Here is a 12,845-nt window from a genome sequence, read left to right as displayed (position 1 = left end):
TCCCTCCACCGGCTCCACATTGACGTCATCACCATCCTCACGTTCGTCGGGGTTTTACGCCACTACAGCGGTTGACGAACCATGCAGGGGGGGCACTGCAGAATTCACGGTCCGGTTTATTCCGCTTTCCCTTGTATTGTACTGATGTTTTATTTTTCTCAGAGCTGCTGCTGCGGCAGGAATTAAAGATGTGGCACAAGCAATTTGACAAATGACGTAAATGAAGACGGTTCACTAGGTAAAATCTGTCACCACGGCTGAAACCCCTGTGTGCCAACATAGAGCCTGATGATGTGCTTATACACTGAGCACAACAACAGGGGTTGGACATCCTAACAAGTATATTTATCAAGATAATATGGGCTTAATCAAAATATAATGTTAAAGCTCTATAATAAATGTGCTTATAGTGTTTCTTAATATGGGCACTGGATTTCAGAGATGCAGAGACAATTTTAAGGTTCATAGTATGAAGTGGAAAAAATTACAATGAACCTTAAACACCCTGATGAACATTTGTTACAGTTTTATAGAACTGCCTCCCTGCGGTTGTATGACTCCACCAACGTACTTTCAGTCTGCGTCCTTTTTCTCATGTGAGAGCAATGAAACCTTTGAGGACTGAAATCTAATCAGTTCAAGTGACCACTGGTCAAAATATCCACCCTGACCTTTGACCTTTGCCACCCAAATCTAATCAGCTCAAGTGATGATTCCTGGGATATTAATCACATTATGATACTGCTAAGGAAAGTAATTTTTGTCCTATATTTCTTTAATCTTAGATTTTTGCTCCTGTGAATACTGTTCTGTTTTGCAGTTAGAGGCCTGTGAGTGACAGATCCAACACCAACCAGAAACTGCAACATCATTTGTTTGCATCAAGGCCAGTGATCTATATTATCATTTCATATCTTTATATGATTCATTTCTTGCCATGTCTTAATTTTACTTCTATGCCCTGAAATACTAAAAAGTATCATTACATGTCATTTTGTCCAAAGCGACTTACAATTAGTACACTCAACATTCATGAGGGGCCATTTAGGGGTTCAGTATCTTGCCAAGGCCACTTTGGCATGCAGATGGGAGAGGGTGGGGTTTGAACCGGCAACATTCTTTTTGAAGAACCACCACTCTAACCACTAGGCCACACCACCCCCACCTCCTATCATCTCCTTTGGCACAGTTAAATGATGCCTTATATTAACACACAATTAGAATGTATAATGTCTAAACCCCAACATCACAAGCAGCCTGTAAGATTAAGAGCTTTGGTTTACTAATGATATCAAATCACAGGAGCTACGAAATGTCTGAGCTGTGACCAAATACCATCGAACACTGCTTTGTGTTGAGCTTGAACTCGAATGACTGCACCGTGCGTCAAAACCACGCTGCTCACTGAAAGCAACTCCAACACTGTTTTCCCTGTCATGTCATAATTGCATAACCGACTTTGTCAGCTGAAAGCTCTGGAGTTAACGCTGCCTTTGCTTGAGATGGTCTGTGGCGTCGTGGGCTTAAGAGTATGACACTGATGCGACAACTCCCTGCTTGCTGGTAACAGATGCAGAGAATGAATTGACACTATCATTTGGACATTAGAGCCTTGTAGATCCCGGCAAGAGTCTGATATCGTAACTTGAAAATAACTAGTGTGGCGACTCGATGTGAGATCAACCCCGTCCTGCTGCTGCCACTGCTCCTTTTCTCGTACACTTTCAAAGTACTTCAGTCATTTAATTAAATCTCCACCAACATCAACTATTGCATGATATCCAAACAGAGTCTTCTTTCCATCACTGAGATCATCCCCCTCTTTCTCTTCCACCCTCTGTTTCATAATAATAATTGCCATGCCGGCCGAGACAGCTAAGTCCCCTATAAGCCATTAATATTAAGGCTCTAGGCGGTGAGGGCTATTTATGTCCGCTTGTAAAGCATTGTCCACGAGGTGCAGACGGGGAACATGAGAAAGACGTGTGAGGATGACTGTGACATTCTTCCAGCAGACGGTACCCAGTCAGTCTGGAACAATTTGTCACGAAATGCCAAAAAAAACCCCGCCACAAATCAGACACTGTCACATGTTGGTCTGAGCCTGAACAGCCTTGTCAGCCGGGAGTGAATCCGCTTTATTCTTTCGAGTCACAGAAGTAGGAGCAGAAGATGTTACTGGACAGGTTTTGATATATTTTCAAAATCAGCCCCGCTGCTCATTAATCGCAAGCCGAGTGATGAAACCGAGCGCCTGTGTTAACTTTTTCTTTGAAACTGCTCTGTTTTCCGAGCTCTTATGTAGTCTCAGCTTGCCAAAGGTTGTGATCTTTTATTTATGCCTTGTCTCTTTCCACTTGCCCCTATTTACAAAGCCTTGTGTCAACAGACGATGTGCAGGGACTCACTGTCTTGCTCAGGCTAACAGATGCTTCACTGACATACAGAGATTTGGACCAGGGTTCTTAAAGCCACACTATTTGTATTCAACCACACTTCTGAGGCCCGATCAATGGACTGACATATCATGATTAACGGCTGAGACTGACCGGTGATTGGTCAAACGCATGTATTGCCAGGACTACCCTCCAGCCTCCAGACACTTCGTCCATCTTTATAAACAGTCAATGGCCCTATGCTGCACCTGGCACAAAAAGTGTCTTTGCTAGTTTTAGACAGACACGGTTGTCATTACTCTGTCAAGCGTCCCCATTAATCAACAGCAAAAGCATTCGCTACCAGCTGAGCGTCCATGAGTTTGTTGGTCTTAATAGGATGTGTGGTCAGGTGCATCATTAACCTGAGGCAGCAGAAAGTCATTGTGATTTTGATCAAAGAAAATCTGGTTTGATGCCAGTGGTGCAGTATTCAACTTTTATTCTAGCGTCTCTACATAGGCTGGTGCACACACAAACTAAGTGCTTGTTACACAAACTGATGGTATTCTCATGTGAATAAACAACTGATAGAGCAAAAAATGATGGATACATGGTTGAAATAGCTCAAATCAATGCATAAATCCATTGCAGTTCAATGTAAACTTGACCAAAACGACCTACATGTGGGCAAATTTACAGTCTGAATGTATGCTTAAGTGTTTCGGGATTTCAAGGAACAGTGCTGATGCGCTCCTCTGATCCATCTTGTCACTGCTGATAAGTAGGATGAAAGGCTGAGGATGATGAAGCACTTTTCTTCCTCTCTGGCCTGATTCTGCAGCTCTGCTCCTCCTCCTCCTCCTCCTCCTCATTCTAAATTCTCTTCTCGCCATTCACAATTCCTTCTCTCAGATCTCAGTTGGCACGCCTTGAACCAAACTCCTCGCAGGAAAATATGAAGCTCAAACCCATTTTTTTATACATTTGAAATGAGACTAGGAGCGGCTGATCATTTAGAACTAAAGCTAGATCCATCCATGGTAATAATGCCATTTATTATTATTCGAAGGGTGAAGATCTGTTTTCCAGAATAAACTTATACAACATGTAATGCAGTATATTGTATAAATTAGTTCTGTAAATTAAATACTGTGGGTTCCTAGGGTCTGAGAACACCTTGGGATTTGACAGTCAAACCATCATTACATGCAAATCAGATTTCGTTAAATCCTAAAATTTCTTTCTAAATCTTTCGTCTGATGTTTTTCTAAGCTACCTCTTCATGTGCCTGCAAGAAGAAAGACATATACTGCATATGCATTGACAGAAAAGGCACACGGTTAATGGAATAGTGGAAATAGAGTTAGCGCAGGGTCTCTCAGGTGCACGGTGTGCTCTATAAGAGATGAGGAGGGGAGGAGGCCGAGCGGCAGCGGAGATGCTCAAAAGGTTGGGACGGCGTGTCTCAGACTCACGGACGAGCTGAATTTGTATTCTGAAGAAGAGCTCTGCAGAGGAGCAAGAGGGAGGAAACCAGGGCAGTGGATCATCACGGTGGGAAGACACACACACACACGCTCACCGCACACACTTGAATGTTAATGTACAACGGTGCCACACACAACCGTACAGCACACGACAAAAATAAGACTGTATTCAAAATATATTTCAGCTTTGAAGTGAATACATAAGGGAAATAGCTAAATAAAACAAAAGTAGAAATATGTGAAAGTATGTTCTTAGAGAGGGAGAGAGAGAGAGAGAGAGAGAGAGAGAGAGAGAGAGAGAGAGAGAGAGAGAGAGAGAGAGAGAGAGAGAGAGAGAGAGAGAGAGAGAGATTTGATTCTATATATTTAAAAAATGATGCTCTTTTATGTTTTTAATTGATGTTCTAAGATGTAGGACTTCAGAGACTTCATATACAACAAAGAGATGACCATGTTGTCAGGGTATAAAAGCATAAAAGTCCGACGGCCATCGTTTTACAAAGTCAACTAAGAATTCCGGCCCTAGTGAGCGTTATTATGGACGAGGATTAAAACTGATACAGAGCCAACATGGTCTATACTACCACTACACATGGAGGTGTAAACAGAAGCCTTTGGTTGTTAGTGGCACAATTGTCACAGATTGCTCGAATAATGGCTCATCTCCTACACATTGTTGTATCGTTGAGCTGTTGGCAAAGACAACATAGTCAGTACCACGGGATCTCAAGATGCATTCAGGCGCATTCAGATGTGTATCGTAGCATCGACCACTTGTGATTTGATCAATAAGGATGGCTGTCGATACCTGGTCTGAGTTTGACTTAGTGATGCTCAAACCTTCACCCTTCACTTCAGCCACAGTTACTCTCTGGTGTTGTCTCATTCTTAGTCTCCAACGACCTATGGAACCTCAGCAGGACCTCACACTGTATCCATGAGGCAGAAGCACATTAAAACCATGTTCTCCTGATGAGGCCTTTCAGCTCCACCAGGTCATTGAATCTCACGTGACTTCCAATGGAAGCAGTCAGCGTTCTTTTCACTTATGAGAGAGAGAGATATCGCTTGAAGGTGACAGGTGAACTGTTAATCCTCGGAACAGGAGATTACAGGTGAGAAAGGTCCCATGTGTCTGTCTGCTCCCCACAGGTTAAAGAGAAAACACTTTTTCTTCTGGGCACATTCTGATATTGATCCGTTTTTCGTGCCAAAGATTCTGTGCTTTTGTGTAAGAGGCACCAATGTGGATGTACTGTGGTCAGTTTTTTGCACAAGCGCACACACACACACACACATAACTTCAATGCCAGCCTCTCCATACACCAAGGCTACCTCACTTGGCCCATGCAGCCAAACCAAGCCGTGGTGCCCGAGCCAATGCAGCTGCTGTAATCTAGGCCAAGCTATTTATAAAGCAAGCAGCCAAGTACAGGCGCAGGGAGCCAGGGGGAGACAGAGAGATGGGAGGATGAAAGAGTGTCTAGAGGGCAGAGAGACAGACCCACAGAGTGTAGGTGAGAGAGAGAGAGAGAGAGAGGGAGAGAGAGAGAGAGAGAGAGAGAGAGAGAGAGAGAGAGAGGAGAGGAGGAGAGAAACACACGCGGACGACGGAACAAAAGCAGCGAGCGAGTGATTAAAAATAGAAAGTGACAGAGAGCGAGTGAGAGGTCACGTCAGGGGCAGAGAACGGCATGGATACCTGAGCCTGAGCGGACACCATCTGCTGTGACGACAAACACAACCAACCTCCATCAACACTCAACACCGAAGCTGAAACATGTTTCACGCGGTGGTTTGAGTTCTGTGGACGAGATAAACAGGAGGAAACGTGAGGGAGGGAAAGTGGCTGCTGCAGTTTTTTAACTCGTTGGATGTGAAAACATGCTGATAGAGTTCTACATGACATTTAGCAATGGCATTTTAATGAATAGTCCCAGAAGACATCTCTGACTAAAACTCTCTTTCTCCTAACCAACTAAAATTTGTCTGATATTTAACATAAGAAAATTGAAGAGTCTCCAGACCCCAAGTCTTTGGACTGTTGGAAGAACCCAGAGAAAAACCCATGTAGACACGGGCAGAAAATGCAAATTCCACTCAGAAAGTCCTTGGCTGAATCGGGATTTGAGCCAATAGAAATATCTTGCTGTGAAGAGCAAGTGCTGCTCCATCGTGCCTTACAAAATGGATGGTGAATCATTTTTAGAGTTAGGAGGATGTTTTCATTCCTGCTTTTCTGTCTGTCAGCAGGATTACACCAGAACTACTGAACTGATCGTCTTGAAACTCGGTGGAAGGGTGGGGGTAACTTTTGGAGTGGATTCAGATTAAGGAGGCAGATCCAGGAATTTGTTTCGCTTTCTTTGTTGGGAGGGCTTTTATGACATTTTTCAGAATTTCTTCAGAAATATTGCAGAGATCTTTCTGGAAAAAAAAAACAGGCATATGTAGAGTGAAGGTATCTGATGAAATTTGGATGAACCTCATCTCAATACTTTTGGAGCCCCATCCAGTCCAGCAGTTTACATTGAACAACAACAGATTTTAGGTGTAATGGCTTTTCAATGCTTTGAGAAAAACATTTTAATCATATGAATGTACAAATGCTTAAATAACTAAAATTAGAAAAGCTGCTCTGGGTTCAGAGCACAGCTTTTACAAACAGTCCAAACTGCCCAAACAGCAGCAATAGTATGTTTTTGGATCGCAGGCCACATCTGGTGGGCCACCAGCAGCTGTTCAGCATTTTAACCCAGTCCAGCAGCAGCTTAGGCTGAGCTGCCATATATCTGTGTGTGAGCAGAGACAGAGGCAGAGGGTGAAGAGGAGGAGGAGGAAGAGGAGGAGGAGGAAGAGGAGGAGGAGGAAGCACAGAGAGCAACACGTGCTGATGGTTCCACTGATTGCTTTGCTTTGAAATCAGGTCAAATCTTTGGTTGGGTTTAGGTGGACTCTCTGCCCGGCGGCTAGAAAACCAGACACAACAAATAAGGAATTAAGAAAAGGAGGCGAAGACCGACGGTGTTCATCAGAGCTGCGGAGACAAAACAGCGATCTGAGAAGTGCAGGCCACTTTCTGCAGTTAAACAAAGACCGAGGACAGGAAGAACTTTCTTTTCTTTCCCTTTAATCAGGTCTGAGCTAAAGACATGGGATCCTTGTAGAAATTGATGAGCACAGCCGGTGAGCTGGTGCTGAGACAGAAACCTTTGAGGCCGACCTATCAGCAAATGACACAAAAAGCAAAACCAGTGCAGTTTCAGTCTAAATATATATCTATCAGATCTCTGTGAACTTTGACCTTTCCCCTCTAAAATCGAATTAGTTAATCTTTGAGTCTAAGTGAACATTTGTGCTAAGAGGGCTCTCCAAATGCATTCTTAAGTTAATGTATTAATATAGAGGGTTTGTGACCTTGACCTTTGACCTCTGAATTCTAGTCAGGCAATTATTAGCTGTGAACCACACAGGCCAAACCAAGATAAGTCTGCTCTACAGAGGATTTCCATGATCGGCGTCACCAACTTGTCAAAAGGACTGAAGTTGGAAACAACAGGAAGTCTTGGTTCTTCTTAGCTTTTTTAACGTGTGTAAGGTTAACGCTGACGCCTGGGATACGTGGGGCCGGGGGGATCCAGCCGCTGGAGCCTTTGTTTCTTGCATTTGTCGGCCACATTTGAAGGAGCCTTCGAAATGAGACAGCCTATTTGTGCTGTTGTGATGCAATCAGTCTTCAAATGCAGCTTTTGACGGATGCAGCCCCTGAATTTAGATAACCCTAACCCTAAGCCAAAGTGAGTATTTGTGATAGACGTTATAAATTCTTTACCGGTGTTCCTGACATATCATGTTCACAATACCAATTAATTACAGTGACTTGACTTTTGATTTCCAAATATTAATCAGCTCATCTTCGATTCCAACTGAACGTTTGTACCAAATTTGAATGAATTCCCCCAAACCACACTTGAGATAATGTGGTCACAAGACAGAGGGACAACCCAAGAACATAATGCCTCCGGCCAGTGGTTTGTCGCTGGTGCCGGGCATTCAAAAGGGTTATGCTATTGATTCCACTATAGAATTAGCCCCCAGAGCAACAGGTGATCAAACTGTACGAGACGTAGACAGACCTGCCGGTCTCATTAACTTTAAACCGCCAGTGATCTGCACGATGAAGAGAAAGGGAGACGCAGACAGAAAGACGACGAAGAAAAGAACTCCTGAGAGAAACAAGACGCAAAGTCCAGAGTGAGAGCTTTTTCCTGTTTTCAATAAAAAAGTCTAAATAGAATAGAGATAAATATAGCCTCCGTTTCATTTATTTCCTGCAATCAGCTTAACTTTCTGTCGCCTGTGGACTCATTTCAGCTCCTTAATTTCACACATCCAAGCCTGAAAGCGATCATCTGCAGAACATTATCTATTTCACGGAATTTGTGATTGCAGCTACGCATTGATTCAAGGAGTCCGCTTAGACTTGGCATCGGTTAAATGACACATCATGCTCCTATGTTGTTGTTTTGTAAACCGCTATTCTTAAGCACGCCCACAGAGAGCTTCTTTTTTTAGACCTAACCAGAAAATAATCTTGACTTAAATAAATAAACAAATAACACACCAGCTTACACAACGTTTGAATTCTTGTCGTTTCATAATCGGCCTGAGTGGTGGGCGAGGGAGGGGCTGCAGAAGAGGAGCCGTCGTTTTATTCAAATCAGAACCAATCAGCATCACCGATCAGAGAACAAACATCTATTTCCCTGAAGCTTTGGTACAAGGGACGGAAATAAAACGAGAAGACGTTTGACTTTAGTGTAGGTGACAACTACAGGATGACATCACTGACTTTTGAAACTGGATTTGATGTGAGTTTTTAAAAACTAGAAAGAGAGTGAAACGTGTCTTATCTTTTTCACATTTGTCGATCATTCTGATGTGGCGGAATCAAAAGTGTTGTCTGATGTTAATATGAAAATGTAGCAATAATTTTCTATAAAGCCAAAGTTAGATGATGATGCTGCAAGAGCCGCTAGACTTGTAAGTACTCCATCACAAGTAGTCTCCTGCATGAAAACTCCTACTGCTAAATGTAGTGAAAGTGATGACTGAATAGTTCCTGAAAATATAAATGCATACTTAGATGTTGTTGTTAAAGACCAAAGGCATTCTGGTTTATAGCCAGTCCGTGTGTGTGTGTGTGTGTGTGTGTGTGTTTGAGTGAGAGAGAGATAAAGTGAAGGAAGGAGAGAGAGAGAGAGAGAGAGAAAGAGAGAGAGAGAGAGAGAGAGAGAGAGAGAGAGAGAGATAAAGTGAAGGAAGAGAGAGAGAGAGAGAGAGAGAGAGAGAGAGAGAGAGAGAGAGAGAGAGAGGGGATGTGCAATTCAATTTGTTGTGCACTGCTCTACTGTGAAATAAGATTTTACTCATTTGAAACGGTTATTTAATAGTCTCTGTTCCGGTCAGTGCTGATATTGCAATACAAATAAATAAATATGCAAAAGTAAAAAATAATAATAATAATAATAATAACAGAAGATTGTTAAATGTGTCAATCAAGGAGAGTCTGTAAAGAGCAAAAGTGGAAAACTGTCTTCACATAAGAAAATATCGAGCAATAACAGCTCGATTTATCCAAACTGTGTTTTTCCGCTGCCGTCTCCTTTTCTTAACTTGCTTCCTGTTTTCTCCTGCTCGGTAAATGAAGGTAAAACAAACACACTGGGTCGGTGAGTCGACCCCGGCCAGCGTGGCACAATAATATCCAGGCTGCAGCAGGAGCAGGAGCCGACCGGCGGCGCTTCTCTCAGGCAGCACTGCAGCGTGTCTGACCTTCAGCCCGCTAAGCACCCGCTCCCTCACGTTCAACCCCCCCGAGACACGCACCCAAAAATAGTCTGCAGTCTGACACATGCGAGCGGGTCAATAACGAGAGGGTTGGTTATAGTAGCCCGCCAACGAGACTGCTCATTTACTGCCCAGCAGAGGAGAGGGGGATGATGCTGACACCACTGAGGGAGTGTGTGTGAGAGGAAGACAAAAACAGTGGAGCCGGACTGAGGCCTGACACACTGCCTACAATGTGTTGCATGTACTGTACTGAACGTCTTGGTTTCAACATGTTATATTTACAGGTTTCAGCATCTGGACTTTTGTTTCACATGAGACACGGGCAGTTCCCACCAAAAAAAGACATGGGAAGGATCATCTGACATCGTCATATTCACATTATAGTGCAAAAGTACATCAAACTGACACCTTTCACTTTAGACTCAATGGGCCTCATGCATGAACATGACATGTTAGATTGAGCAAATGTTTCTCTCTTCAGAAAATCATGAATGTCAAGGGTGGAAGATAAACCTAACAAAATAATGTCAACACGATTACAAGGTGTAACGTTGTGAAAAGATTTCCCGTGACTCCGCTGTAGGAGCAGGAACAAATGTAAATTCTGTACGGAAAATTCAAATACAAGTGAATTGGTGAAGGCGGCGAGTTTTCCTGTATCGCCTGATGCAAAAAATCAAGAGATAAAATCTGTTCGAACGGTTCAGTCCCTTCAAATATAGTAAAACAGCAAAGTTGTGAAACACTAAACAATAAACTGAAAGACTAGTGGAGCTGCAGAATCATCTCATAACTCCCTGCGGACTCATCGCTGTGAGCAAACCACTAACATTAGACAATTATATTATATATAATTTGACCTACTTTTAATATAAAGATTATTCTAAATCTAGGCTGACATAAGTTATTTAGTATAATCCTGTAACAATACAAACATTGGACCTGGGGTAGTGCTGAGCCTGTAGCTGGTGCATGTTTGCTTCATGTTCTCAGTCCGACAGCAGCAGCAGCAATAAAAGCTTCTCTCTGTGCTGATTAGACCTGATATACACTCACCACTATGAGGGGCCGTTTATAATGGCTTCTCTGACCTTTCCCTTGACAAGCACAGAAACCACCTTGCTCGTTACTTGGACTGCTCACACAAGCACACACACACACACACACACACACACACACACACACACACACACACACACACACACACACACACACACACACACACACACACACACACACACACACACACACACACACACACACACACACACACCTCTTTACCTCTCTCTTTCTCCTTCACTCCTGTACAGAGTGATTTCTATGGGAGCTAATACATCATACAGAGGCCACACTGTTCGTCCTGATGTGGATCATTCGTTGATGGCCGCGACTCAAGTCGGAGGGTAATTGTTTTTTGGATTCGATTATTTACATTTTAAACCCATACATAAAACACATCCCACTTTAGCAATGATAGAAGAATCAATATAGACTTATTTCTGTCACAGTTTCAACAGAGGAGCCAAATGCAGGCACTGCCGCTTTTCAGGCTGGTAGGCGAAGGATAGTTTAAGAAAAAAGACTAAACTAAACTTTCGAGAAATGAAACGAGACAAGTTTTTTTTACACAAGGAGGCATGTGACTGAACACAGCTGAAACACATTAAGAACATGTGCAGACAAAGGCAGGAAATAAAGCCAGAGGCACACAAGGAGTAACATTTCAAAATATCACAGGAAATGGAATACTCAGTGTAGAACCAAACAGAACACGAATCCAAACACAAGGAAAATGTCAATAAACTAAAAAGGCCATACAAAAGTTCCAGGGCCCAGAATCCAATCATTCAAGAACCATCATTTCATGGCCTTCACATGTTGCAGGCGTGTTGTTAAGATCCTGAGGAGCAGTGTGCAACGATTTGGACCCAGGATACGTTCAATGTTAATAAACCCTGATGTGGGACTCAGCAACAGACATGACCTTGTCAATCACAACGACGACAAGTGATTCTCCAGCTCAGAGTACAGAGTACAGAGTTGAGCTTCACTGAACTCTGAATAAACAGGTGAACAGCTCTATGTGCAGCAGTGGGGACGCAACTTCAGGGTTCTGCAGAGTTCTGGAGTCGGTCGACACTCATGCACCACGACTCAATCACTGCAGGTCACTTTTTCTATGTCAGAAGGAAAACTGCAACCAGCATTTCCACAGGCCAAACAAACAGCCCATTCAAAACAGGCCGGTTAAGAACAGCAATTGCCACCAGTAAAATATAAAGATGTAGGTCTATTCAGTGTAGAGCTTTTCTTTTCCATTTGAAAGACATTTCTCTTATTCATCCATATGCAACATTTCTATACACAGAGCTTTCACACAAACACAAACAGTGGACGACCGTCTCTAACCACATCTAAAGCCTTCTCTAAAGCAAGTTCCGGTTTGCATTAATTGCGAATGGAAAAACATGTTCATGAAAATAACATTTTATTTTTTTTAAACCACAAACATTTGAGGTTTGGTAAAGGGTCACCCTAAACTTTGCATTCTGCATTTCTCTGCAATAATGACACATGCTGAATGATAAACGGAGATAAATGATTATTGAAGTAAAGATATTCATGATTTCAGATCACTGACTCAAATCGTCACGTGTTGTGCTGCAGTCCTTTTAATCATATTATTACCGAATGAATCATAAATGAAATGACTTCAGGACAAAGAGGTGTCGATCTGAACAGACCTCAGCTGAACTTTGTGAGGGAACAGTGAGCACTTTCTGCTGCGTCTCTCCATATTAATCTAAAAGCTGTTCAGGGAAACAAAATACTGCAGAGAAAAGAGAAAAAAGTCTGCTTTACTCTCTATTGACTAATGTAGAAGAAAGGAAAAGGCTTTCATAGCCTGCTAAGAGCTTGTTAAAAATATGGGGGCACACGTCTCCCTCCATCCCTCCCTCTCGCAGTGTGATTACATGAACAGCCCATCCTCTAAGCAGCCCTCCTGCATGCAGGCCTTTCTTTGAGAGCAGAAACAGAAGGTAATGTCGGGGCTGGGAGGGAGCCAAGAGCCCAAAGACACAGAATGTAGGTTGCCATGTCCCTGTACTTCACCCAGAATGAAGAC

General features: G+C 42.9%; 1 protein-coding gene across 1 annotated transcript in view; it reads right to left on the bottom strand.

The window, feature by feature from the left end:
• Positions 1-12,845, bottom strand: part of rcan3 (regulator of calcineurin 3) — a 44,157-nt gene that overhangs the window by 27,090 nt on the left and 4,222 nt on the right. The window lies entirely within an intron of this gene.

The sequence above is a fragment of the Pleuronectes platessa genome, chromosome 11 (assembly GCF_947347685.1).
Source record: "Pleuronectes platessa chromosome 11, fPlePla1.1, whole genome shotgun sequence".
In the NCBI taxonomy this organism is placed as follows: Eukaryota; Metazoa; Chordata; class Actinopteri; order Pleuronectiformes; family Pleuronectidae; genus Pleuronectes; species Pleuronectes platessa.
Note: the sequence above shows the minus strand (reverse complement) of the source record. Positions and strands in the feature narration are given on the sequence as shown.